The sequence below is a fragment of the Corvus kubaryi genome, unplaced genomic scaffold (assembly GCF_017639235.1).
Source record: "Corvus kubaryi isolate FWS band 111438036 unplaced genomic scaffold, C.kubaryi_AGA036_p1.0 37387, whole genome shotgun sequence".
NCBI lineage: Eukaryota > Metazoa > Chordata > Aves > Passeriformes > Corvidae > Corvus > Corvus kubaryi.
The window spans coordinates 3967605-3993183 of NW_024581129.1; the positions used below are offsets into that span (position 1 = coordinate 3967605).

General features: G+C 47.3%; 1 long non-coding RNA gene across 3 annotated transcripts in view; it reads right to left on the reverse strand.

Annotated features, from left to right (window-relative positions):
* Positions 1 to 8916: 8916 nt before the first annotated feature.
* Positions 8917 to 25579, reverse strand: part of LOC121669079 — a 28446-nt gene continuing 11783 nt past the window's right edge. Inside the window, exons 8-14 of one of the 3 annotated variants that reach the window (XR_006017608.1) lie at positions 25116 to 25302; positions 23454 to 23621; positions 19964 to 20057; positions 17940 to 18093; positions 15633 to 15911; positions 15064 to 15291; positions 8917 to 8975 (exon numbers count right to left, since the gene is read on the reverse strand). This is a non-coding gene — a long non-coding RNA (uncharacterized LOC121669079). Of the gene's footprint in view, positions 8976 to 13156; positions 14911 to 15063; positions 15292 to 15632; positions 15912 to 17939; positions 18094 to 19963; positions 20058 to 23453; positions 23622 to 25115; positions 25303 to 25579 lie in introns of those variants that run through there. The other 2 variants (XR_006017609.1, XR_006017610.1) reach the window with 2 other exon arrangements.

Here is a 25579-nt window from a genome sequence, read left to right on the forward strand (position 1 = left end):
GAAATAAGCATTTCTGAAGATAGTTTTTTCCTTCTAACAAATTGACAGCTCAGTTGTCTTGAAAAAGTTATTTGGCAAAGCAAAAAAGACACAGAGTCCCAAGTGTTTGTACACAGGGTGGCTCAGATACAAATCTGTTCTACCTTCTCTTTGGTTTAAATAACAAAAGCCACTGACCAGCGTGTGAAACCAGTTGATAAACAAACAAACATGTCCCATAGGCTTGAGAAAACGCCCTCTCCATTTTGAAATCTGCTCAATCACATTTTTGTATCATGCCTGACAGGTGAGAGAATACAACCTATTAACTGAGAAAACAATGTTAAGCACAGTATACAATAGTGAACAAAGGTTTAATTCAACTGCAAGGCCTGCCTGGTTTATAATAAAATAAAACAGCCTCATTACAACAAAACAGAAACAAGTGAAAACACAATTGTTCAGAGTCTCTAAGCCTCAAATGATTCTAAACTTGCCCACCTCCAGGGTTTATAAGCTGCCAGTTTCCAAGCTCTGGAGAGTTTAGCAAAGTCTCTCTGAGGGATGCTTGCACCTCTCAGATGAAATCAGAGAGAAACCTTAGAAACTCATAGGCAGAGAAGATGTGGGAGATAAATATGATTCATGGAGATCTCACTAATATGCTAAGGCACTAATCAGCCTTGTGGACAGTCCATTATACCTGGATCAGCATATTCCTGAGAATATCACATTAACTGAAAACAAACAAATCACCAGCCATGGGCATCTCAGCTCTCCTTCCTTTGCCCTCGATGCTCTCTCAGATTCTTCCTTCAGGAGATCAAGTGATAAATTTCAAGTGTAAAAATATTTTGTTACTGCGACTCAACGACAAAGAAAAAAAGCTGAGCAGCTTTTCACCAGAACATGCTTATTCTGCAAAGCCATGGGGTTTGTTAGGGAACCAAGTGTGCTGAACATTTCAATGAAAATTTAGCAGAACCCTTCATGCAGGTGAAGTCCAAGTGTATGCTTCAAATTAAGCAATTGTTTTCCTCTTTCTTGGTGCATAAGGACACTAATGCACAGGACATTATTTATTTCACAGATCTCTTCCAAGATCGTGGTATTACAGGAAGTATTAAAGTTTGCTCCTTTCATAGTAAATTTTTAAATTTTGGCTTTTCACTCCAATATTGAAACTTCCTACAGAAAGTCTGAGCTTTTCCTACTTTGGAGCCTAAATTCACGTTGGGAATGGCATTACTGCCATGGAGCTGCAGCCTCTGTAAGCAGCTCCTGATCCAAGAAGCGCCCAAGAGCCAACCCTCTGAAACCACAACTGATTGGGGCAGGCAATTTACAGCCTCTTTAACTTCCTTTCCACAAAATTTCTCTTCAGTCTAAATTAAGACAATTTGACTCCTTTGGGTGCTCCCCAGTGTCTAGGCAGCTAACGAGCCAGGGTGGAATGAGGTGTCCTTTGGGTGGAGGCTCCCATCAGCTCTTGGAGGATGGAGGAGCTTCTCTACCCCCAGAGCACCTCTATCTCATGTGTTTTTGTTCAGAGAGTGTTTTACTTGCAGCGTGGCTGCAGCCAGAAGAAGATTCTGCAGGTTTACAGCTCTCACCATAGGCAGAGAATGTATATACATGAAATTATCTGACATGTGAACCTTATATTATCTGACATGTTTTCTGCTGCCCAGCGGAGGCTGTCAGCTGTTTGGTGGGGCACACACTAAGATGAACATGTCAGAGCAGGAAGCAATTAATAATAACATCTGATTACTTAGAGCAACTCTTCCCAAACTCCTCTTTGGCTAGTAATAACAAAGCTCTCTGTGCTCTTCCATCTTCCACCACTCTTGGATACCCAAGTTAACAGCTGCTATTTTTCAGATGTTTTCCAAAGCCTAACAGAAGATGAGAAGTCTTCAGTGGTCACCACTTGGCTTTGGTTCAGTTCACGGGCACACAGAGGACATGCAGAGAGATTCAGATGGGCGTTCAGGAGCAGCACACCTGGGAAAGGCAGCAAGGCCATGCCTTTCCTGCAAGGGCAGCTGGGGAGCTCCTGAAAAAGCCAACGTGACTAATGCTGCTGTTTCCCAATGCAAGATACCCCCATCTCCAACCCCACATGCTCTGTAGTGCAGCCCCATCTTCTGCCATCCCTCCCATCCCTCGCTCAGGTGGGGACATTGCACATGTTTGTCTTTATTTTTAAAGTTACCACCCTTTTTTTTGTTATTAAATTTTTTCAAAATGGAAAAAAAAATATATCTCCCCCTTCCCTGTCCCTCCCTGCCATGTTCCCAAGGTGCCAGCTAATCTCCGATGCCCAGCTTGTACACAGCCACCTCTAATTGCTCCTGCATTTTCATCTGGTGTAAGTTCAGCCATCGCTACAGCTGCCCCTCCTCCCTCCGGGAATTCACACCTTCATTATCACTCTTTACTGCAGAGCCGTCCGCAGGCTCCCGGCTCCGAACAGCAGCTCCGATAAAAAATAGAGCAGCTTTTCAGTGGTTTCAATTTTAATTACCAGCATCAAGGCAGCTCGCATTCTCACCAGGCTGTTTCGCACTAATTAAAGTGAGGAGGAGTTTATGGAAGGGACACCAACTCCACTTCACTCCCTCATCTATTATTTACAGACAGTAATACAAATAATTTCCAATTTAAACAGTCTGAGCTGGCCAGCAAAGAGGAGGGAGAGGTGGGGAGAACGCTAAGCAAGGAGAAACTCAAATAAAGAGCAGAAACTAAGAGAAGGGAATGGAAAATCGACTCCCAGTGCCCTCTAGTGGGATGATTTCCTGAGGGGTCGCAAGGTTGGAGGTGTGAACATGCCCAGGAGGCCCAGTGAGGTGGCAGACGTGGGTTTCTCCTTGCCCGGCCTCACCAGTGACCTTCAAGATGTGATGAAGCAGCGGCAAAAGATCATTTTGGATGAGGGTCCAGTTTGCTCCAGCTCTGCAGCAGTGCAGGGGGCTTAGTCCCACAGAATTGCTGTTCATCACTGGTGGTGCTTCATCTCTCCCACGGGCATGGCAAGGTGCTCTTGGAAATGGGCTCTGAAAATCCAGCCCGGGTGGGCTCTGAGCTGGCAGACACCCCGTTGTTGGGTGCCCAGTCCAACCTGAAAGCACTGGTTCTGATGAGGTGTGAACAAAGGATGAAGTTGGGCTGTAGATCATGAATGGGATTTTATGGGAGCCGTGGGAAAATCCCTTTTTCTAGAGGGTGGGCTGCCCACACGGATGATCAGCTCCATCTGCCAGCAGATAGGGTTCTCTGAAGCCAGGATTGTTTTCCTGCTTTCTTCTTGGGTGGGAAATGTTCTCCATCCCTCAGACTGGCTCCATTCAGCCTCTCACAGTGCAGCGTGTGTCAAGCCTGGAAGTTTTATGGATTTGGAGGACGAGCCCTGAGGATGGGCCAGCGCAGAGGCAGGTGGTTCCATACCCATGAAAACACTGTCTGTAAACAGGGAATGGGGAAGACCCCACAGCACAGTAAATTTTACCATGTCAAAGAATGACAAATGCAATAGTGTCTCATCCACGTTGCTTTGTCCTGGTCAGCGTGGATGAGGGAGCTGGTACCAGGGAACTTGGGTTATAGCTCTGGTCTCTACAGGGCCCTGAAACCATGTCATCTGTGGGTCACATTCCGATTTCATTTAAACCAGTGCTGATCAGGAATAACTCCAATAAGAACAGCGTTACCCTGGATTTACACCAGGCTAAGGCAGATAAGCCTGCAGATCAGCGACTGAAGGAGAAGAAGTTTCAACATAAATGATGTTACTACAGAAAAGTACCTTGATTGAAGCACAAGTGTTGAATGTTAATCACTGTAGGCTTGATCCAGCATCTGTGTGAGTCAAAAGCAATATCCCATTTACTGCAGCATCTCAGGATTAGATCAACAGCAGGTAGAAACTCAGAGACCAAATCATCTTTCTCTTGTACCACTTCTAGAGTGTGTGAAGTGCCTGGGACTTCAGTAAAGGCACTCCTGATTTATGCCAGGGTGCAAAAAAGGATCAGGCCTTAACTTCTGCTTCTTGGGCGCTTCCAGGGAATAATGATGGCATTTGGAGCAATTTTACTTGAGATCATCAATTTAGACCTGGGCCAGGCTGGGTGCCAGAAAAAGTTGTTGCCAAAGGCCAGCTTCTGAAATGAGTGGGGCTCTGAAGTATGATAAAATATTCCACTGGTACAAGAAGAGCAGATATTTCACAGGTCCTTCTAACAAAAACAGTTTAGAGACTAGAGCTCAAGGTACACTGCTGTCTCCCCTTTGGTAAACACAAGACTTGGGGCAGATGCTTTTGTTAGAAATGTGTGAGCTCAGCCCTGGTGAAGTCTCCCTCTCCTTCTAGGGCTGGTACTGAGGAGACCATAGTTACAGACAGGGGATTTTCCCAGGACGAGCATGGAATCAATTTCCCCAAACTTTGCAATTCCTTTGTGCTAGGAGGGGTCAGATTGGTGATCATTCCTGGGGCCCAGGGTCAGTCTCCATGTGTTTTTTGCTCCACATCAGCCTGTGCCTGTCCAAAGAGAGGGGAACAGGCTTGCTCACATGCCACTGACTGGTCAGACCCAAGGCAATGCTCACTCCACACAGGCTGGCAGAGCCCAGCTCAGCTCTAGCACGTGCCAAATGCAGCTGGAAGCACAAATAATTTCATAACTGCTGGTGTTTGTATGGCTGCGCCCGGGTACTCCTGTGGCCAGGCCTGTACATCTCTGTTACGGGCAACTATTTACACTAAAAAAAAAAAAAATACAGTGTCATATTTGCTCTCATCTGGATTGATGAGATGGATTTTGTTGTGAAAAACCGGTCATTCATGTCTGCAAATAAACCATTTTGGCCTCAATCAGCTCATCTCCAACAGCATCAGTTAATTGTACTTTGAAATCCCTTTTTTCTCTCCTAAAACGTGTTTTCTGATCATCCTCTCAGAGCAAATATGGCAAAATAACTAACCAGTGTGAGCAGCCACAAAGCCGTAAACATTTTACAGATGTTCAGCCAATGTCCATGAATGCAGACAAAAATTCCAAACTCCAGCCATGTGCAATGAGCCTGGCCCAACTTGGAGGGCGATGTGCAGCTGAGTAATTGGGTGCACTGTAAATGTGCCTGGTTAGTAAGAAAGGGCTTTTCACCACAGATCACAGGGAGCCCCTTCGTGGAGCTGAAATGCCTTTGCACCAGGTCTCTCGCTCCCAGCCAGAAAGTATCTCTCTCTCTGATGAGAAAAGGGGTTTTTCTAATTTATTGCTTTTATGGGATTGTTCCTCCACAGAGGCACAAATAGCAGCATATCAATAAAGCCAGTCGTTTGAAGTTGGATATTTCCACCTCTGTCACAGCAAAATAATTAAAAAAGGATTCACAAGATCATAAATTGCATGTCACCAAGGACACAGCCTCCTTAACCCTTTAAAAGCCAGGCTGTGCCCACCCACGGCCCATCTTACTCAAGGCATGAAGACACATTTGTTATTTTTAGCATCTCAGTCACAAGGGCTTTCTTGTCTGGAAAGAGATACAGTAAGAACCTGTCTGCACAGGGAATGAACTGGCTGGCTGGTGGGATCCTAGCCCAGCTCTGGTATGCAAATGCACATGCAGGTTTGATTTTCAGCCAGGCAAACCAGGAGCTGTGCTGCAGACCTGCAAGAGCCCAGCTTTTAGTCACATGGAAGTTAAAACACGTTACGGGCACATCAGGCATTGGGGATAACATTTGCAAACATAGTTGAAGAGTGGCAGCATGAAGAGGGCCTAAAACCATTTGCCCTCAGTTAAAAGCTGCTCTAGCTTCAGCTAGGTAGTAGAAAAGGATGGAGGCCATCTGGGCCAGAAACCCCTGTTGTCCTGCAGATCCCTCTCCAGCACAGGCACAGCCAGAACACATCCTGAATCATTGGAAAAAAATGTGTTCATGCCAAAAAAGAAATGAATGTTATTTTCTAGGTGGGTTGCAACTTAGTTCCCGGTACAACAGCCAGTGCTCCAGCCTAATTTGATTACAGTCGAGGTTAGCACCCATTGTTAAATTCTGCAGGTCACATCCTGCCCTCTTACAAATCCAGAGAACTCTGTGGAAAAGGCTGAGGGTGTAAATCTGCAGGTCTGAGCCCTGATGGCACGTGGGAGCTGCACTCCCCAGAGCGTCAGGGCTCAGAGAGGCAGGAGGGTAATGCGTGCTGTGCTGTGGGCAGAGGAATGGACCAGGGTGGCAAGTGCTTGTTTGTGGGGGGAAGCACAACCCCCAGACAGTGGCAGGTTGTTGGTTTGGTGTTGCTGTCAAAAAGGCCACTCTTGGAGCCTGTGGAGTCTGCGGCGTCAGGAGAAATCCCACTGGAGGTGGATTAGTGGGAAGAACGGAGCTGAGTTAAGCATGGTTTATCACAGGGCAGTGTAATTATATTACACATATCCCATGGCTACATCCACTATCACCAGCATGAGCAGGAGGCATGTCTGTTTGCCTCCTTATGCCCTCCCAATCCAAGAGAAAAATCCCTGGAAAAGAGTGGGTTTTTCCTTTTTTCTTACCCCAGCAAGAGGATGGTGGATAGGGTACGGTGTGGGACCTATTTTTCCCAGCCTGAGATTTCTTGTGTAAGCTCCTTAGAGGAAGAAGTAAAGAAAACAGCCATTCTGGTATCTGCTTTTGGTAACACAACCGAAGTTTTCCTTGGAAGAGTGAGATTTGGGACATGTTACTCCATTATCAGAAGCTCAGGCAGAAGTAACACAGGTACAGAGGGTCTAAAGATGGGTTTTTTTCCGAGCAAAGAGTTACTTGCTCTATTACAGTCTCAGAAAGCCAGAGGAGCTCGAAGTCTTTACTCCAAAATAGCTTCAGTTTTTTAATGATCATCAACAAACACAATAAAATGGAAACCTTAAGCCAGGATATCGGGAGGAGGAAAGCAGATGTAGAGCAACAACAGGGCTGGTGGGTGCTTAGTTTTAACTAATACCCTTTCCCAAGCTCACACTTTGCATGGTTGTAAAATCAGGAGCAGACCCCAGCCCTCGGGAGCCCTGCCCTGCCTTCTGGTCCTCTCTCAACTTGACACCAAATTAGGACCCTTCAGTGGCAGAGCCACAAACCAGGCAGACAGGACTAAACGGCCCCTGGATGCAGGATTACCACGGCTTTGCTGGAGGATGGGGCAGCACAGGGAATTGCAGCTCCCTTCCCATCACAGCCAGGCAGAAAGGGCCTGAGGAAGAGGCTGTGCATATGGAGAAGGGCAGCAGCTGAGCCCCATCTGGAGATCCCTGGGGATGTGCCAGAGAGGGGTGGGAAAAGCAGAGGATGAACTGCAGTGTCCAAAGCAGGAGCGATAAATGGATGCATCTCGGGGAAGGAGAAGGTGCCTGGCATGTGGCTCTGGTTAAACAGAAGGAACAGAGGAGACAGAAAAGATGGCTTCTCTTCAGGCTGACACCAAGTGTCTGCAGGAACAGCTATTTTTGCTGACCCTCTCTGGTTCCACCATGGGGCAGCAGTTAGTGAAACCCTGTGGGCTTATTGAGCCATTGGGAATCCTACAGAAACACCAAACCCAATTCCCTCTCCTGTCCTCGTGGCCTCCAGTCTAGCCCCAGGTTGTGAACTGAGGTCCTCAACAGGCCACGAAACAAAGAGATCTGTACTTCCACTGGAAACCTCCATTCAGGAGTCCACAGACTGGAATAAGTTAAAATCCCAGTTTTGTTCCTAAATGGTAGGAATAAATTGCTGCCCTTCTAGACAATTTTTTTCTATTATCTATCCAAAATAAAACATATAGATAAATAATGAGATCTAACAGTACCTATCAGGCCAGCTATAATAAGCATTTGAGCAGGATGAAATACTGTCTTATTAGGAGAGCTGAAGGTGTGAAGTTTGCCACCAGCGCCAAAGTGCAGAGATGCTCTTATGACAACTCTCTCTTAACATTCATTAGCAAACTGATGGCTAATGTAAGAAAACCCTTCATGTTATCACTAATCCATCAGTGGTACTTGTGGGGCTCCCACCACCATAGCACCCGAGTACCTCCAGCATCCCTGCAGCAGATGATTATCCACAGAGAACCCAAATAATTCATACCTGAAGCTCTGAACAAGTGATGAGGAGGTCTGAAGGAGGGGGGGAAATCCTCTTCCATGCTGGGCAAAGAGTCGTGATGACATCTGTTGGTCTGAGGGCCTGGTGACCTTCAAGCTGGATCCCAATCCCACAGGACGTGGTTGTTCCAGGGGAGGGTTAGCTGTGCTCATGCTGCAACACCAACAGCCAGCCTGTGTTGGGACAGAGGGGTCTGAGAAAACCTGGGGGGAGATAAGTGAAAACGAAATTAAGAGAATGTGTCTCTTCTTCAGGTTTTTCCTAGTCGTCCTATTTGGTCTTGGGGTGAGCTGGGGGTGAGGGTGTTTTGGTCTTGAGATGGGCACTGGTCTCTGCCTCACAGCCCATGGGAACTCCGAAGAGGCCAAAGCAGAAGTGGAGGAGCCACAGCATCAACCCCGTGCACCAGGAGTGGGGCCAGAGGCTGAAACCTTGGCTGTGATTTCAAGAGCTGTGGGCTCCCCAGATGGGGTCTCTCTGGGCTGCCAGGGACCCTGCTGGGACCCACAGTGATGTCTGCAGCAAACCAGAAAGGTCAGGAGATGGAAAGTGGGATTCAGACAGGGCCAAGCCCTCCAAGCACACCACAAGCACACGGGACACTCTCCCTTTTAATTGAAGAACAGGGAAATGCAGTTGTACTGCAGTGAACATCAACCAGCCCCCTTAAAAAATAACTCCAACCTCTGCCTAACTCACAGAGCACACTTTTCCCCTAATTTCATCTCTGGGACCCAAGGGAGGCAGCACAGGGTTCCCAAGGGAGCCCAGAGCAAAGCTCCCCTCACTTGCCTTGCCCCAGGAGAAGTCAGTGGAAGATCCTTTTCTGTCTCCAACCCTTTGAATTATGCTGCAGAGTAGAGACAAAGGAAAAGAGAAGGGAGAAATTAATTCCAGGCAGTTGAGTGTGTTCCCTGCTCTAGCTTAGTTTGGAGTAGGTACACATAATAATAACATTTTAATAATAATTTAATTTATAACACGCCCCCCTGCCAAGGCACTCAAGGCACTACACAAACAATTAAAATATGATTATAATAAATAAACAGCAATAATTAAAACATCATAAACCAGACAATATTAGAGGCAAACCAAATGCTAAAAAGCAAAACAAAGCAGCATCTTTGGAGGAAGGAGATCCTTGCACAATTCATCTTCCAAATCTCCTGTTGATGTTAGATTGAAATTCTCCTGTGAAGCTGTTTCTGCATCTGCAAAGATTTTGGCAGTGTCACTGTCATTAAAAAAATGGATTTTATACTACCATAAATTAACTAGAGTTTTTCAAGGCTGTAATAATGCAACATTCACTTCCATTTGAATAAATTCAGAACTCAATTTGCTCAGGAAACTCAGTTTATGGCGCCAAATTTGTGTTGACTGCCCTGAGTTTGGGAAAAACACACACTCATACAGCTTGTGGTTCGTACAACGTGCCTCATTACAGAAACCAGAACATATTAAAGATTTAAAACCAAACCCCAAAACTGAATGGCAGACCAGCCTTCCCCTGGCTGTCAGCTCCTCAGAGCCAATGGGATCAGCTCGTCCCAGTTTACACAACTGGAACCAAAAGACCTAAACTAACAAAAGAAGCAATCTCCCTCCAAAACAAATGAGATTCCAACTTGTGCCAGGCGAGAGCCGTGCACTGAACTCTAATGATTAAAGGAGACAGGCTCTGTCAAGGCAGAGGTGGAACTGAAACACAGCCAGTCGGTCCCTCCTCTGAAAAACCTGGCACCAGCCCTCAGACAATTACATCCAGGATCCGTTCACTCGAGTGCCTCAGCTGATCTCAGTGGTTGTGGCAGCGCATGAAGGGAAAATCCTTCTCGCAAACCCAAACCACACAGGGATTTCTCCATACTAGGGGAAAAAAAAAACCCAAACAAAACAAAACGCGTTAGGAAGATGAAGCTGGAGGTTTTCATCCAGCACAGAGAACCAGGAGGATGTTTTTTATCTTGTTCCTCTGAGGTTTTGTTCTCGTGTGTTTTACTTTGAGCTTCAGATCCAAGAATCTTAAAAATCAAGGGGACGGCAAATGACACCACGTGGTTCTCGCACACAAAGCCATCTTTGGGTCTGGGCTCATTCAAAAAGAGCCTTCAAAAGGGTTCATGAACCTTAGCGCATGATGCCACAACTTGGGAGTTTTCAAGGCAGGTAGGATGCCTGCAGTGGAGGAACTGCTACAGATTTTGGGCACAGAGCAAGTCCTTTCATTTGTTTCGATAATCTCTTATCAGGACCCTCTAGAAAATGAAGTGAACCACAGATTCCTGCACTGCCACCTCCAGGAATGGCCCTGAACTTTGCTGCAAGACTGTGCTGGGAAGGGAGCTCTTTGTATCTGCAGGGAAAAAGGAGCTTTCGAGGAGGGGCCCACATTACCAGGGTTGGGGGTTGATTGTTTCTTACCTCTGTTGAATGCAACCTCCTCCCCTTGCAGATCTCATGTGTGCATTAAGGCTCTACTGCCTTTCATAGAGATGGTCCTTCCTGGGTGCTCACCTCTTGAAAAGGAATTTCCAAGGGCAAGAGAGCCTCATCACAAGCTATTGTTCTGGCATCTCCCTGTATCTGGGCAGCAAGGACCATTCATCAATCAGTATTCCCATAGTTTACCCAAATCCTTCACCCTGCATAGAAGTTGTTGAGCAAATTCCAAATTTCCACTCTGTGGAGGTAACTGGAAATTCGTAGCTCTGGAGCTGCTCAATGGATGTGGTTGGTCCACCTTCTTCTCCAGTAGACAACAGCATTTGGACTCCAACTACACATGAATAGTTTCTATTTTTCATGGAGATGGAGCACACTGAAATGTAGAGCAGCTCATCCAAATCCTCTGTTCTTCCTCATGCTGGGCCACATTTGAGCTAAAAGATTCAGATTCTGAGATGAAGCACAGAAAATTTGCATTCTGTTTTCTTTATCACTATCCTACAAGTATTCTGTGTGACCTTGAACAGGTGAATCAGACACAAACTCTCAAAAATGTCAGATGTCTCTGTCTTTGGGATTCAAAGAGAGCCAAGCATCTCATGCACTGAAGGATGTGGATTAGAGCTCTGTGCCTCAGTTTCCCTATGTGCTTTGCTGCCTTCCAGGACAGATTGGACATCAACATGTCAGTGGCTTTTCTCTTCAGCTTCCTCATTCTCTCAGTCATCAGTATTTTTAGCTCAGATTTGGTCAATCGTGAGATGATGATTCTGCCCATGTCAGCATTTCACCACAGGAAAAGAACCTGGCTGGAGATTCTCCCTGGATTTACACACAGGGTCTTCTTTCCAGACGTCACTCAGGGCTCTGATTCATTTGGAAAGACCTCCCAGATCCTCCAAGATTGGTGTAGCTCCAGCACAGGGGTTTGGGAGTCATTGGAAACGGCTTCAGGAGAGAACTCACTGACACTTGAGAGCAGAAATGAGAAGACAGAGGTGGCAGAATTTATTTTATGACAAATCCTAAAAGGAAATTATGCAAAGTAATAAAATAAAGAAGAATTATAAATGAGGACAAGAAATGGGTGAAATATAGAATAAATTATGGGAAAGCAGGAAGGTATGGGGGAAGAATTGAAGGCAGAAGTGCTGAGTTAAAGAATAATTATTAGAAACTGATGGATAGACTGAAGGGAAGAGGGCATTTGGGTTGGGGATTGGTACAAAAGGAAGCTGCACATTTTTGTGCACGGTGGCATTAGCAAAGCATCTCCCTGTTAGATGTGCCTTGGGGATGCAAGGGGTGACAGTCACTATTCATTATTTGGGTGCAAAGCCATAAATCTGGGGACAAGGTTGCTCCTGCTTTGACCTGCAGTCAAAATAAACCAAACGTCAGGAATAAAAGGACTGGGTGGTCGCTGCTCAGGTGGTGTTGCATCCTGCAGGAGCTGCCGGCATAGCCACGGCCATCCTCCCTCCTGGCAGCAGTGCCTTGTTCCCTTCTCACCAGCCTCCCCCAGCCCCGCAGCACCTCCTGGGGACTGGGTCTGGAAGGGAGATGCTCCCCACAAAACCCCCAGCAGAGGTTCCCCAGTGAGAGCAGGAGGGGGACAGGGCGAGCCGAGCTGCCGCTGGGTTTGTCTGGGGAATCCTTTGGAGAGTTGTGAGCCCCAGGTGCGGGGAGGGGGCGAGGGAAGCCCCTGCTCTGGCCAGGGACTCTCTCTGGGTGCAGCCGATGGCAGGAGGAGCTGGTCCCAGCCCCACGGCCCCAGCTGTCACTCTGAGCGATGAATTACATGCTATAAGAAGGTGTTGACAGGAGCAGCTGGACATCAGGGAGTGATGAAAAGGGAACAAAATTCATTCCGAGTTCAGACAGACTGGCTCGTTAGGGGCACCGGCGGCAGAGGCCACAGAAGCACTGCTCCATCTCCTGGACATCCACTGAACCGGCTCCCGAAGAAGCCGAGAGCCCCGCAGCCCCTTCTCGGTGCGGGCGCAGCCTCCCGCACCCATCCCGTGTCGCTCCAGGGGAGACACCGGAGTTCCCCCCTGTCCCCCTCCTCGGCCAGCCCGGGCTGAGGTGTCCCCAAGCACAGCACAGGATTCAATCTGGATATCTTCAAAAGGAATCAAATCAAAGACTTTTTGTCCCTCTTGTTTGAGGCTGTAATTTGTATAAACTGTATGAAGAGGGATGGGGGAGGCGAGACGGGAACATTTGGCATCGAAACAATTATCTCCATTTTAATGCAAACTAAACGACATGCTGAAGGGGAATTGTTTCGTACATATGTACAGCAAGTGAACATTAAACCACACGGCTAATAATTAACTGGCTCGACATTACCCTTGCTGTGCGAAATGCGAGGGTGTCCCCTTACATTTAATGTACGGGGAAGTTTGAGGACACGGAGGTCCCGTATGGGATTATTCTTAAAGCTGTGAAAATAACAAAGAGGTTTGTTTTTTGGTTTTTTTTTTTTTTCTAAGCCAGGCTACTTCTTGGCATTGAGAGAGAAAAAAGTGTCAGTGCTTCTCCCACCCCTTTCCTCCCCCTCTCCCTCCCTTCCTCCGACTCTCCTCCCGTTCCTGACTTCCACTTCTTTCTGCCGCTGGAGAAAAAGAATAGCAAATTCAGAGAAAATTTCATTGACGTTATTCAAAGAGTTTTTCATGGATTATTTACACAAGTGCTGTTCAAACAGCCTTTGTCTGAACATCCCTTGAAATCTGCACCCAATCCTTTCAGATTCAAAGCAATAGCTCAGGGGAGACAAAGGGGAGCGGCTGACATGGGTTTCCTCTGCAAGTGAATGAGAGGTCTGGCTAAACACAGAGGGCTTTGGGATCACAAGCTTCCTTTCAGCCTGGAAAATAAACACTGATCTGAGGCCGGGCAGCTGTACCTCCGAGCAGCCTGCCCCATCCACTGCCACGGAACGAGTGGGGCACACACCTGGCTGCCCACCCCTGGGGCATGGCACCTCTGTCCTTCACCCTCTCCTGCCCTGCTGCAGTGCTGCTGCTGCCCAAACCACGTGTGCCAGCCCTGGGGACCCCGCCTGCACGATGGGGACAGGGAGACCCAGCACCCTGAGCCACCCCAAACCCAGCCCTCTGGCCAAGGGACACATGGAATCCCCCACTGGCCTCCTGGCTGAGATGGTGTCAGAACTAAATGTGCTCCTGCAAAAGCCATGAGTATAAACAAATAGACTCTCTAAGCAGGGAGAGGAAAGAGGGATGGTGGAGGGAAAAAGAGGCAAAGCCACTATAGAAATATTACAAGGGGCACCCATGTTCAACACCGACTCACAGCCCTCTCTCCATCCCAAAGCTTCTGCACAGCACTCCCTTCCCCTCTGGCAGAGGAACAGCGCTCCCCTCCCTCTGACCTGGGAAACCAGGCACCACAGGCTCATGAAACTCTTGAAATGCCCATAACAGAGTCAATTAAAATCAAGGGAGTAAGTGAAATATGTAAGAAAGGCCAAGTTCTGCCTTAAATTACACCCATAGCAATGGCCAGCTGCGAGGCGGGGAAGGCAGCACAGCCCCTGCCATGTCTGCCCGTCCTCTCTGCACAGCAAACACAGCGTTAGCTACCTCCTCTTCAAGCCTTCACTACTTTGGGTTGTCACCTCCTTCAGATTAAGACATTAACCCATCCTACACACATAGTTTGATCAGTCCCTCCAAGTGCTCTCTACACTCTTTGCTTACATAAAATTTTTATTTCCTGCACCCTTCTCCCCAGCTCCTGTTTGCCTGTTTCAGCTTTCTTAGCTCACCCACTGGCCCAGTACCAAACGCCAAGTTACTCTAATCAAAAGAATCAACTTTTCTGCTTTGTTTGATACATTGTAAAAGACTTGTCCCAAGTAAATACTTTTGGGTTTCAGTGGGAGGTTCTCATCTGCTGGAATTGGCCCCTGTCATCCTCCTACTGCCTGTCGAAATTAATTCTTTTCCTTCTCCACCTGTTTCTCCTTTCTTTCAGATATTCTCCTTCCTCCCTTCTGGCTTTCCCATGACCACCATAAACCCAATCTTTTCCTTCCCTGACTTATCCTCTTCCTTTCTCATCTTCATCTCTATTCTGGATGTCTCCACAGAAGTATGTGAACAGAAACACGAAACTGGAGTGCAAGTTCTGATTACAACAGTCCCATTTCCAGGTGCCCCAGAGGTCTCAGGGTTCGTCTCAGCTCCGCCACTGGAGGCAGCAGAAGTTGGTGGAAGAAACCCTGTTTAGAGAGTAATGAACTTCGCTGGTTCACGGAGTCCTGGTACAGGCACGCAGAGATGCTCTCCAGACCACCACCACCACTAGTAACAATAATAATAATAGTAACAATAATAATAATAGTAATTTCTTCATGCAAGTCTAGATATAGCTATCCATAAAAAAGCTGAACCTCCTTTTGAACTCTGTTCAGCTTTCAGCATCACGCCCTCACGGGGCAGAGATTTCCATCCTACCTGGGTGTTCATGAAGACGTGATCATCTTTTATTTTTCAGCAGCTCTGAACTGTTCTGCCTTTCCAGTTTTGTTCATCACTAGGAGACAGAGGAAGGAGAGCCCCTGCAAGGCTGTTTTATCCCTTTGAGTCCCACACAATCCTTGAGTCTTGTCGAATTACCACTTTTAACTTTCCCAGAATTATGCTGCTTGTGAGTCACCTTTAGTGCTGAAGAAGTAGCCTCTCCTAGCAAGAAGATTAAAATCCCATTACTTGTTATTCATGTGTTATTTAATGATATTTTTTACATTATGTATTTATTTATTTTTAAGTTACTTGCTTTGAATCTCGAGTTGGTGTTTGTAATACTAAGTCTAGTTTCTAGCTTGTTTTTCTAATGGGAATAGAATAAAAATATAATATAATCTTTTAGTGGTTATTTTTATATTTATTAAAGGAATGACAAAAGCCAACCTCAACAGCTGGTGACCAAACCCAAATGCCAGTAATGCAGCTGCACAAGATAAGAGCGACAAGGCAACAAAAAGCCCTGAAACTCCAATGTGTCCCTCCTAGAGGCCCATTACCTCTCTTGTAATGATTTGGCATCCAAGTGATGGTCATATAAACTCTGGCTTGAGGACAATCCCATCTCCACACACAGGTATGTCTCCATCCATGGGGAAGGTGGGATGAATGAACGTTCCATCAGTTTTTGAAGGGGACAAACTTCACTTTGGGGCAGGACATATCTTCTTGATAACTGGATGGCTCTGAAGATGAAATTCCACAACCTCATCCAACAGAGAGCTCATATCAGTGAGGAGATTCCTCTGAGAAAACCTTTTCAGGGCCTGGAAGGAAACCTGAGAGAAATGGGTCATATTGCTGAGATGAAGAGCCAGATGGAAGATGGATGAAAGGGAAACAAAGATGGAAGGAGAAGAGAGGAAACAAGAAGAAGGCTCCAGAAGGAAAATGAGTCTGTGAGAAGGGTAGCCATAAAGGTGGATCCAGACAGAGCCAGGGAAGTGGAAGGTAGTCAAGTGGGAGATCAGAAAGGAAACTGCTGCAGAAAAGAGAAGACATGATCAAGAAAGGAAGGAATAGAGTGACAAGGAGGAAGCAGCAGGAGAGATGAATGGGGTAGAAGAGGCTTGGAGAGACAAAGGAAGCAAGAATGGGAGAGAGGGAAGGAACAAAGCTGGCCCCAGAATGAGGGGCAGCACCCTTCCTGCATCTCTTGGATGCTTTTAACAGGCACCTGGAAGAATCTTCGTTTATCAGAAATTCAATTAAGTGGAATAGTCCTTATTAATTTTATAGGAATTATTTGTACAGGAAAGCCTGGAGCGAGGAAAGGCCTCCTGGAGCCATTTCTCCTGTCAACACCCTGGGTCAGGTAGGCACTGGCAGTGCAGTCTCACCAGTTGAGATATTAATGAGATGCCTCTAGGTGCAAATGATAGTTTAATAGGTGTTAGTTACCAGGAGCGCCCCTCGCCTGCACACGCCAGCACGCACAGCTCCTGACGAGGCTGCCTCCTTGTTAGAATAAGTAATTAGAATGTAGAAACACTCACTCTGACACTTTAATAAAGTGTCAGCCATCATCAATTTAGTATTTAATAAAAATAAAATTAAATATTTACTACATTTTTTTCATAGCATCGTATTTAAAATACATATTCCTCAAATTTGGGGGATTTGAAATGAGGTCCTGCCAGGGCGCTGGTCACAAAAAATAAGGTCCAAGATTTCTTCTTGGGTTTTATTTGCCGTGTGGAGCAGGGACTTTTTTATGGACAAGAAAATCCTGCAGAGAAGTGTTCTCATATGGAAGAAGAGGTTTCCTCCTCCATCTTCTGAACCTCCCTGTGCTGTCTGGAGACTAAGGATGAGCTGAACAAGCCCAGCCCACACTGCCACTGCTGATGGCAGGCGGTCCCTGCCAAGGAGTGGGGGAAAACACAACTTTGTTCCTATTTCATCGGTAGAACAGCCTTCCAAACCAGATGTTGGAAAGAAAACAGAAGAAAATACTGAAAAGGAAAGCATGATTTAATCCTGGAGGGAATCTGAAAGTTAAAACAGCTTAAACAAGTTTATTCTCTTCCTATCCCACCATCCCATGTGTGCCCTTCCTCAAGGTGCCCACCTGGCCTAGAGAAGCCCAACACTGATCTGCCAAGCTGGGACCCCAGGTGCAGATGGCATCCTGGTCACAAAGCTGAATGGACTGGCCCACAAGATGCTCAGTGGTCCAGCAAAATAGTCTCTCCCCCATCTCTGCCTAAACAAAGAGCAAAGACCCGAGGGTCCATGGCAGAGCAGAATTCTTTTGGGGTGCAGTCAGCCTTGTGCATGTGTCTGTGCCCACAGAGCTGAGATGCTCTGCTGAGCCAGGGCTGCTTTGGAAAACAAAAGGCGAGAGGGAGGAGCAGAAGGAGGCGCAGAGAGTCCCTCTGGTCAAGGTGCCTTGGCAACACGGGGCAGGGGGTGTCCCCAGATAGTGCCCTGCTAACAAGGGATCCTGTCTCAGAGACCAAAGAGTCACTGCTGAAAGCCTGGCAACAATTATTTAAATTGAAGCTGCAGTCCTCTTTCTCCTGGATGGGGAGAGTGGTGCTGGTCCCTGTCTTTTGGGGTTCCTGCTGGGCTGCCTGCAGGCTGTTTGCCCCTGGGGCATTGCTCCCGGCGGGCTGTGAGTGTTGTTGCACACACCTGAAAGTACCAGGAGACCTGTCCAGTGTCACCAGCCATCTCAGGTCAAGGCCAAGTTCAGCTCCTTGGGTTTTTCTAGGCTGAAAAAGCTCTTTCCTGGGCACAATGCATATTTTAACCCAGGCATCAAACAGGGATTTTCTGGGGGAAGGCGGCTGGGTGTCTCTTACCTCTGGATTGGTTTGGTTGCATTCCCATCTTCTGGAGCCTCAGCTGTCACATCTGGATCCTCACTCAGACTAGTACATCCACCGTGAAAAAGCAGATTATATCCCCCAAAACCAAGGGAAACCAACAGTAACTCCAAGTCTCATCCAAACTGTTCTGCCAGGATTGAAAACAAAGTTTCTACTCCCCTCTAAACTATTTTCCACAAAACATTCATGATACACAGGCACACTTGTTAGGCTCTGAGCAGCCATAAAGCATCCCCTGAACACAGTCCTGGGGCTGAGCCCTGCGGTGGCTCAGGTGGCTGCAGGTCTCTGTGATGCCCAGCCCAGCACCAGCCTCAGGCTGGAGGGACGGTGGCCAGAGTGGCCAGAGCAGGGTGCACAGGGGGACCAGAGCAGGGTGTGCAAGGGGCGAGTAGGGCTGAGAAAGCACCGGGGCCCCTGAGGCTGCTGGCGAGGTCAGGAACGGGATCTGGTGTGGGGGCAGGCTCCCACGGGCAGCAGGCACGGTGCTGTGGAAAAGAGTGCCACGCTGTGTCTGTGCGAGGCCTCACAGCACGGTGCTCCACGGGGAGCAGCTGCTGGCTCCAGCTGTCCTCTGTACCCGCAGCATCCCCAGCACCCCGGGTCCCTGCACCACCAGCAGCCACGCCAGGAGCAGCCAGGAGCATCCCACTGGGAAACAACGCGTGCGGCAGTCAAAGCCGGGGAAATCTCCTGTGCTGCCGGCAAGAGCGAGGCAGCCGGCAGCGATCCCTGCGGCTGCAGCAGAATTCCTGCGCTGCTGCCCGAGGAAAGGGAGCAAAAAGGGAGTGGTTCTGGGTAGAACCACGGCAAAGCCCTGCGAGGGGCAGCTGCTCGTGGCAATGCGGCAGCAGAGAGACCTCGGCTTGCATCAGATGCTCTGCCGTGAACCCGGGTATGGATCAACTGCTGCTGCCCCCAGCACCCAGAGGGGGTCTGCAGGAGAGCCACAGATGGGCTTCGGACAAGGGAAGGGAGTGACGAGACAAGGAGGAATGGGTTCACACTGACGGGTTTAGATTACATATGGGGAATAAATTCTTCCCTGTGAGGGTGGAGAGGCCCTGGCACACGTTGCCCAAAGAAGCTGTGGCTGCCCCATCCCTGGAAGTGTTCAGTGTGAAGTTGGATGGAGCTTGGAGCAACCAGGGATAGTGAAAGGTGCCCCTGCCCATGGCAGAAGGGTTGAAACAAGATGATATTTAAAGTACCTTCCAATCCAAACCATTCTATGATTCTATGCCCTTAATGACATCTGAATGGGGGTAACACACTTGGGCAGTGATTCACTTGCTTTCTCCTCCTCTGGGTCCTAATGATGACTGCCTGCCCCTACCCAAACTAAAACCCATGTCTGTCAGGGACTCAGCAAACCCTGTGCCACCAGCAACATCCATCCCCCAGCAGCAGATGAGGCCGCTCTGCTGCCCCAAACACCTGCAGTGAAGCTCACTGTGAAGTTTGTCTGATATAGGTGAATCAATCAGGGAACAGCTTGGAGATGAATCTGATTTTGTACTCCACCACAGGCTTCCTGTGAAGCCTCAGAGAAGAGAGGAACACCAAGAGCCTCTAAGGAAACTGGAGCTGCCAACAAGTCCTTACTGGAAACCCTCACTGCCCACGAGCAAAGTGAGACCTACAACACTCCCATTTTGTAGGACCCAGCCAAAACATAACTCCTTGCAGAGTCTACAAGGTGTTGCTCTGATGCAGAAGTAAAGGGGAGTCTAAAGACAGCCAGTGTGAGCAGGGCAGGAGCTCTGTGGGTTCCCAGCAGCCTGGGCAGACAATGGGGAGTGCTCAGCTCCCGGCCCCACGCAGGGAGAGGTGTTACCGCGGAGAGGAGCTCCGTGGCAAAACAGCTCAGCAGCTGCCCACACTCGATTCGCAAACTAACACCACGTCATTTGTCACCAAGAAAAGCACCCGGCTCTTGAATGGGTAATGCTGGCAGCCTCGCATCAATGTTTTCACAGGCAAATTCATACACTGACCTCCTCGGTGAAACACGCAGCAAATGCCTGGAGTCTGGTTTACATCTGCCATGGGATCCTGTTACATTCAGAACAACCCCTGTCAACGCTGAATCTGTAACAATCAATAAAGAGAGAGAGTTTGTTTGTTCATGTTTTGTTGGTTTGGGGTTTTTTATGTTTTCTCATTCCTAATTGTGTTATTTTGCTACTCCAAGTTTTGCAAGTTTTGCAATTGCCTCCCTCCTCCCCTTCTTGTTTTCTTTTAGGACAAGCTGTCATCTTTTCACATCTTTTCACCAGGCCATTGCAAATGTAAAACTGTAAATTGCAGGACTGTGCAAATAGCACTAATAGCATTTGCATAAAAATTGGTTGCAAAGAGCAATTAGCACTTCATTAATAATCAATGAAGGGCCAATTTACACATTGCCCAAAAGCAAATTGTAAGTTCAATTTTGTCTATAATTGAGCATTTGATGCTGGGCAACTGTACAATGGTGCCAGGAGAGACCAGCACAGCACTTTTGGAGTCAAATCTCCCCTGAGCTCAGGTTTTCAGTGATCCCCAGCATGGCTCTTCTGGAGGCCAAGCCAGCATCCCCTTCCCAATGGAAGGGAACTCCAGGAGGTAGATTTGTTCAGACGAAACACACAAATGTCTGCCTGCTACCAGTCCTGCTCACATACACCTCTAGTGCCAAGAATATGGGTGATGCTTATCTGGAAGCCTTGGTCCTGCCCAAACATACCTTGCAGTGATGCTGAGGGGAAGGGGAGATGCACAAAGGACATCAGAGAGGTATCATCACCTCGGTGCTAAGACCTGAACATCCTCCCACTGCAGTATCTGCTACTGCTCTACAAGTGACAGCAGAGCTCTTTCCTTTACTTCTAGGTGAAGGTCTAATATAATCCTTGTGGATGAAGGATTCCTACTAAGCCAATTCATCCAGTCTCCCCTTTGTCACTGCCATCCACACATGACCTTTCTGGGATATCCCAAATTTGTATGCAGTCACTGAGGTCAGAAAGACCAAACAGCCCCTGCTTTATCACTTTGATTTCGGTGTCACAGAAAGGTTCCTGGTCCTGATTTGGCCATTAGGCCATGCATCCCCCAGCCTTCCCCTCAGGATAAATGGCGGTATCCAATAAACCAGGGCAGCTTAACCACGGCAACAACTTTCCCAGCCCCAAATTCTTTGCTATCTCATCCTCCACTTAAAAGGCACAGCCAGCTCCATTTCATGAGCAGAGCCTGACTCTAAACCACTTGACATCTGAAGTTTTCTTATCACATTTAACACGGATCTCATGAATCTGGTGAAAAGCTAGACGATCATTTAGCAGGGGTTGGTCGCTTTATCTATTTTCCATAATAATTTGAATATTATTACAATGGCACCTTTCATCTGGGGATATACATGCACTTTACATATGTTACATTAATTTCACCGATGAGCTGGGGAAGCACTCCTTATCCCTATTGTGCACATGAGGAAATGGAAGCACAGAGATGATATACTGCTTGCCCAGGAAGCACAGGAAGTTTCTGACAGAGCCAGGAATAGAAATCGCATCTCCCATGTCTTATGCAGAAGAATATCTTTATGTCCCTGCCCAGTAACTGAGCCCTTAATCCAGACTAAGACACCCACACAGGACCCACTTTGCTGAGAGCAGCACAGACACCCAGAAATGGCAGTGCCTTGCTCTGGGAGGAGACTTGACTGATCCAAAATTTCCCCCACCATGAAGGTTGGAAGTGCCCTCTGCAAGGAGCAGCTTTGGGGGCTCCAAGGGAGGGAGGCTGGCTCTGAGAGTGGTCTCCATCTGAAGTGGATGTTATTAGTTGGTGTAAGCAGATGCTCGATGTGGGATGCTCAGGACTTCTCAGTTTTCACCCAGCAACATCCCTGCTCCCTTTTTCCTGCCTGTTCAATCCACCTTTACCAAGAGATTGAATTTACAATGGACTTGAACACATTTAAATCCATTTATTGCAAAATTACTTTTCAATAATTACATCACTGTGCTGACTGTGTTGCATAATGAAATTAGCATGAGAGATATTAGAAAGAATATAAAATTATAAGACATATTGAAATACCTCTTTCCCCGTCTGCCTTAGCACAGCCCATAGCTTAACTGGAAAACGAGCACTGCTCCTGGATGGGATTTAAATGCATCAAGTGTAATTTTATAATGTCTTTTATATAAATTAATTATAATGGTTATTGCTGCTTTACATTATTAGATTGAAATTTGCCTCCACTTCAGTGCATTAAAAGAAAGCTGCACCCATTTTGCTCCACAGTGCCCTGAAAGTTCTCATGGCATGGAGCCATCCTGCCCACACTAACACCATCAACACATCTGAGGTTAAAAGCTTTGGGCTCGTGTTGGCTTGGCACTGCCCACCATGGGTCCCAAACCCACAACCAGAGCCTTGGGGGCGGGTGCTGGGGTCCCCATTGCATCCTTCTAAACCCTGCTTTTTCTGCTTCGTCTCTGAGCAATAATAGGGATGCTCAGGCTGGTTTTAGCAATCCCACCCCAACTGTTCATCTGAAAATAATTGGAGGTGGTAAATCCATTGTCAAATCCATGCCGTGGCACGGGTGAAGTGTCTAACTCAGAGCAAGCACAGCCCATTAGCTGACCATGGGCTGCTATCAACCAAGTGCTGCTGGGGGCATGTGGGAGCATCTCTACAAGAGCTGGGGCCATCCTCAGGAAAAGCTCTCCTTTGAAAAAAGAGTTTGGACACTGTGCAGTGATTCCTTTGTCACACCTCCATATTCACATGAACAGTTGTTGTTTTTCTCATCTAACTCCTGGGCTATACCTGCCAAACCAGCTAAGGAGAGGAGGCAGTGAGCTATTGGGTGGCTAACAAACCCCTGGCTACGCTGGACAAACCACAGTCACGCAAGGCACAATGAAGACACAGTGATATGCTTTTACTGCCTCTTAATCCTCAATAGAAGTCTACTAATATTCAATTTGTGACATTATTTGCACATTGAATTAATCCAGAAACTAAATGGCTAATGAGTTATGGAAAGTAGCACACGGTTTAATTGCAACAACAAGGGCCTGCCGGCCTCCCTCCAGTCAGGAATGCCTGGGTAAAAATAAAATTCTGCATGCACTGGTACACACCAGATGGGCAGGGAACAGCAAACTAAACAATGTGAACTATCTGAATGACTGTTCTTTTAAATGCCCTGAGTTTTCCCTTTTTTCAGGCATGCTCCTCGTGAAACAGCACAACATTCATTAAGCATAGCACAAAAAAGTCAGGATGACCAAAGGAAAAAAAATTGACCATGAAAATAATCATAGAATCATTTAGGTTGGAAAAAATCACAGAGTCTAACCGTTAACCCAGCAATTCCAACTTCATGAATAAACCATGTCCCTGAGTGTCACAATTTCCTTACAGAAAGACACCAGGCCTTCAAGGGATATGTTGAAAACGAGAAAAGTCACTTGAAGAACTTACAGAATGAAAAGGACAGTAGATATTTTCAGGACATGATGCCACCAGCCTTTGGCAAAAGCTGCTGCTTCATTCCGTATGCTCAAGCCTCAGCACAGCACTTCCCCTGCAGCAGGACCCCAGCCTTGGTCCACACCCAGATGAGTAAGAATTAGGACTTAAACAGTCAAGCTACAAAAAGAAACAATCATAAAACTTTCCTCTTCCTCAAGCCCCCTTCTCAACCCGCTCTGCAGAAAGGTCTCTCTGCTGTTTCACACCTTTCTGGAACACCTGAATATCCCAGAGTGGTCCCAGCTTCCAGCCAGCAACGCAGCACAGTCACATTCTATGCATGCACCTGTTTTGGGGCCAAATGATCTGAAGGAAGAGGCTGCAATCAGTTATGAAGCTGATGGAAAGTATGAGGGAAAAGAACAGGCTCCCTGTCTGGTTGGTTGCCATTTTAGATGATTTAAAGCCCTTCCCAAAGCTTTTTACTGTGAAGAAAAGCCAGGAAAAGCATCTTCTGCGTGGTCTTGTAGACACTGTCCCTTCCCCAAATCCCTGTGTGGCAGAAACTCAAACATTTATGTTATGTTCATAGTGTGGAAAGATGGCCTTCTCTAAGGTCTCCTCCAAATCTGGTTTAACAAACACATAAAATAGCAAACCCAGACAAAATGCCTCCTTTTCCTTGCCTGAGCTTTGTTAATGGTCAACCCAAGCCAAAAGCTCCTGCATTTCTTTTCCCACTGCTGCTTTCCCCAGCTGCTGAAACAAAAGCAAGATGGAGCTGCCAGTGAAAAGGGTTGGAGACCCTCCTCTCAGACAGAGCCTGGCCAGGAGCTCAGGAGTTTGCATCACTTAATAGAAAAAGTGGATAAATCTAAACAGCAGTTAATTTATTGATGAAGTAAGAAAGACTGTTTAGTGGGGAAAACATAAGCAAGATCAATAGCAGAGAGCACAAATAACTAAGGCTATCGACACTTAAGTATTTTAAGCCTAATTGCAGGCATATGCACTTTCTAAGGGTATCTCACCTTCTAATAGCACCCTTGAGATTATGGGGTTAATTGATGCAGCTGTTTACTCCTGGCTCACGTGGTCCAGATTGGGATTCCCTGGAGGATGCTATTAAACTAAAGTGTTTAATGAAGTGCTAAAGAGTGGAGTTTCTAATATTCTCTTCCCTTGAATGAAATTGAATAGGAATTGGAGCAAACTTCTCCTCCCCAGGTGGGAGCTGCAGCTCGGCATTGGAGTAAATCACCCTGTGCTGCTCACAGGGAGCCTTGTGATGCAGGAGGGAAAGACCAGACCTGCTCAGGTTCATTTTTAGACCGGGAGTGTGGGGATACTTGTGGGGTTTTTCCCTCCCAAATCACAGAGGGAAGAGACTTACAAACATGCTCCGTTTTAGCACTGCTGTTGGACAAGGAATCCGAGGAAGCCAATGCCACTCCTGTGGCTTTTCAGTGTGATACTGGGCTTCTTTCTTTTGGGGTGGGCTGAAAGAGGATTTGATTTTCATTTAGGAAGGAGAACAGATAACAGCACCTGTGATATCACTGGCCCGGGTGTTTCAGCTCGATGGCAGAGGGGGCAAAGCACGACTGCCAGAAAAGAGGCTCTTAAAACCAGTCTCCTTGATTTATAATTTGCCCCAGTCTGGTTTGGTACCTTTGAAAACCAGGCAGATGCCTGCATAGCGTGTGTTTCCTAGGCTGACATCCCTGGTCAAAGGGCACAGCCTCCCTGTACCCATTCTCAAGTGCACAGCACAGAGCTCAGCTGCCTTTGTCTCTGCAACGGGATGGTCTTGGCTCCTCTTCACTTCCTTATACCACCAGCTTCTCCCGAGTGAGGTCTGGCAAAGCAAAGCAAGAAATGAAGGAGATTTCATCTCTGCAACCCCTCACTGTCACCTAGACCCTGCCTGAAGGGACCTTGAAGCCTCCTCTCCCAGGGCCCATCCATCCTGCCTGTGATATTCCCCAGCCTCTCACTCTGAGCAAGGATGGTAATTGCTGCAAGGCAGAAATTGCTTCCTCCATTTGGCTTTTCCAGCCTGAGAGGGCACACAGACAATGAATCTGATGAGGACAGGGCTGTCCCTGGAGTGAGGGGCACGGGGCTGCTCTGCC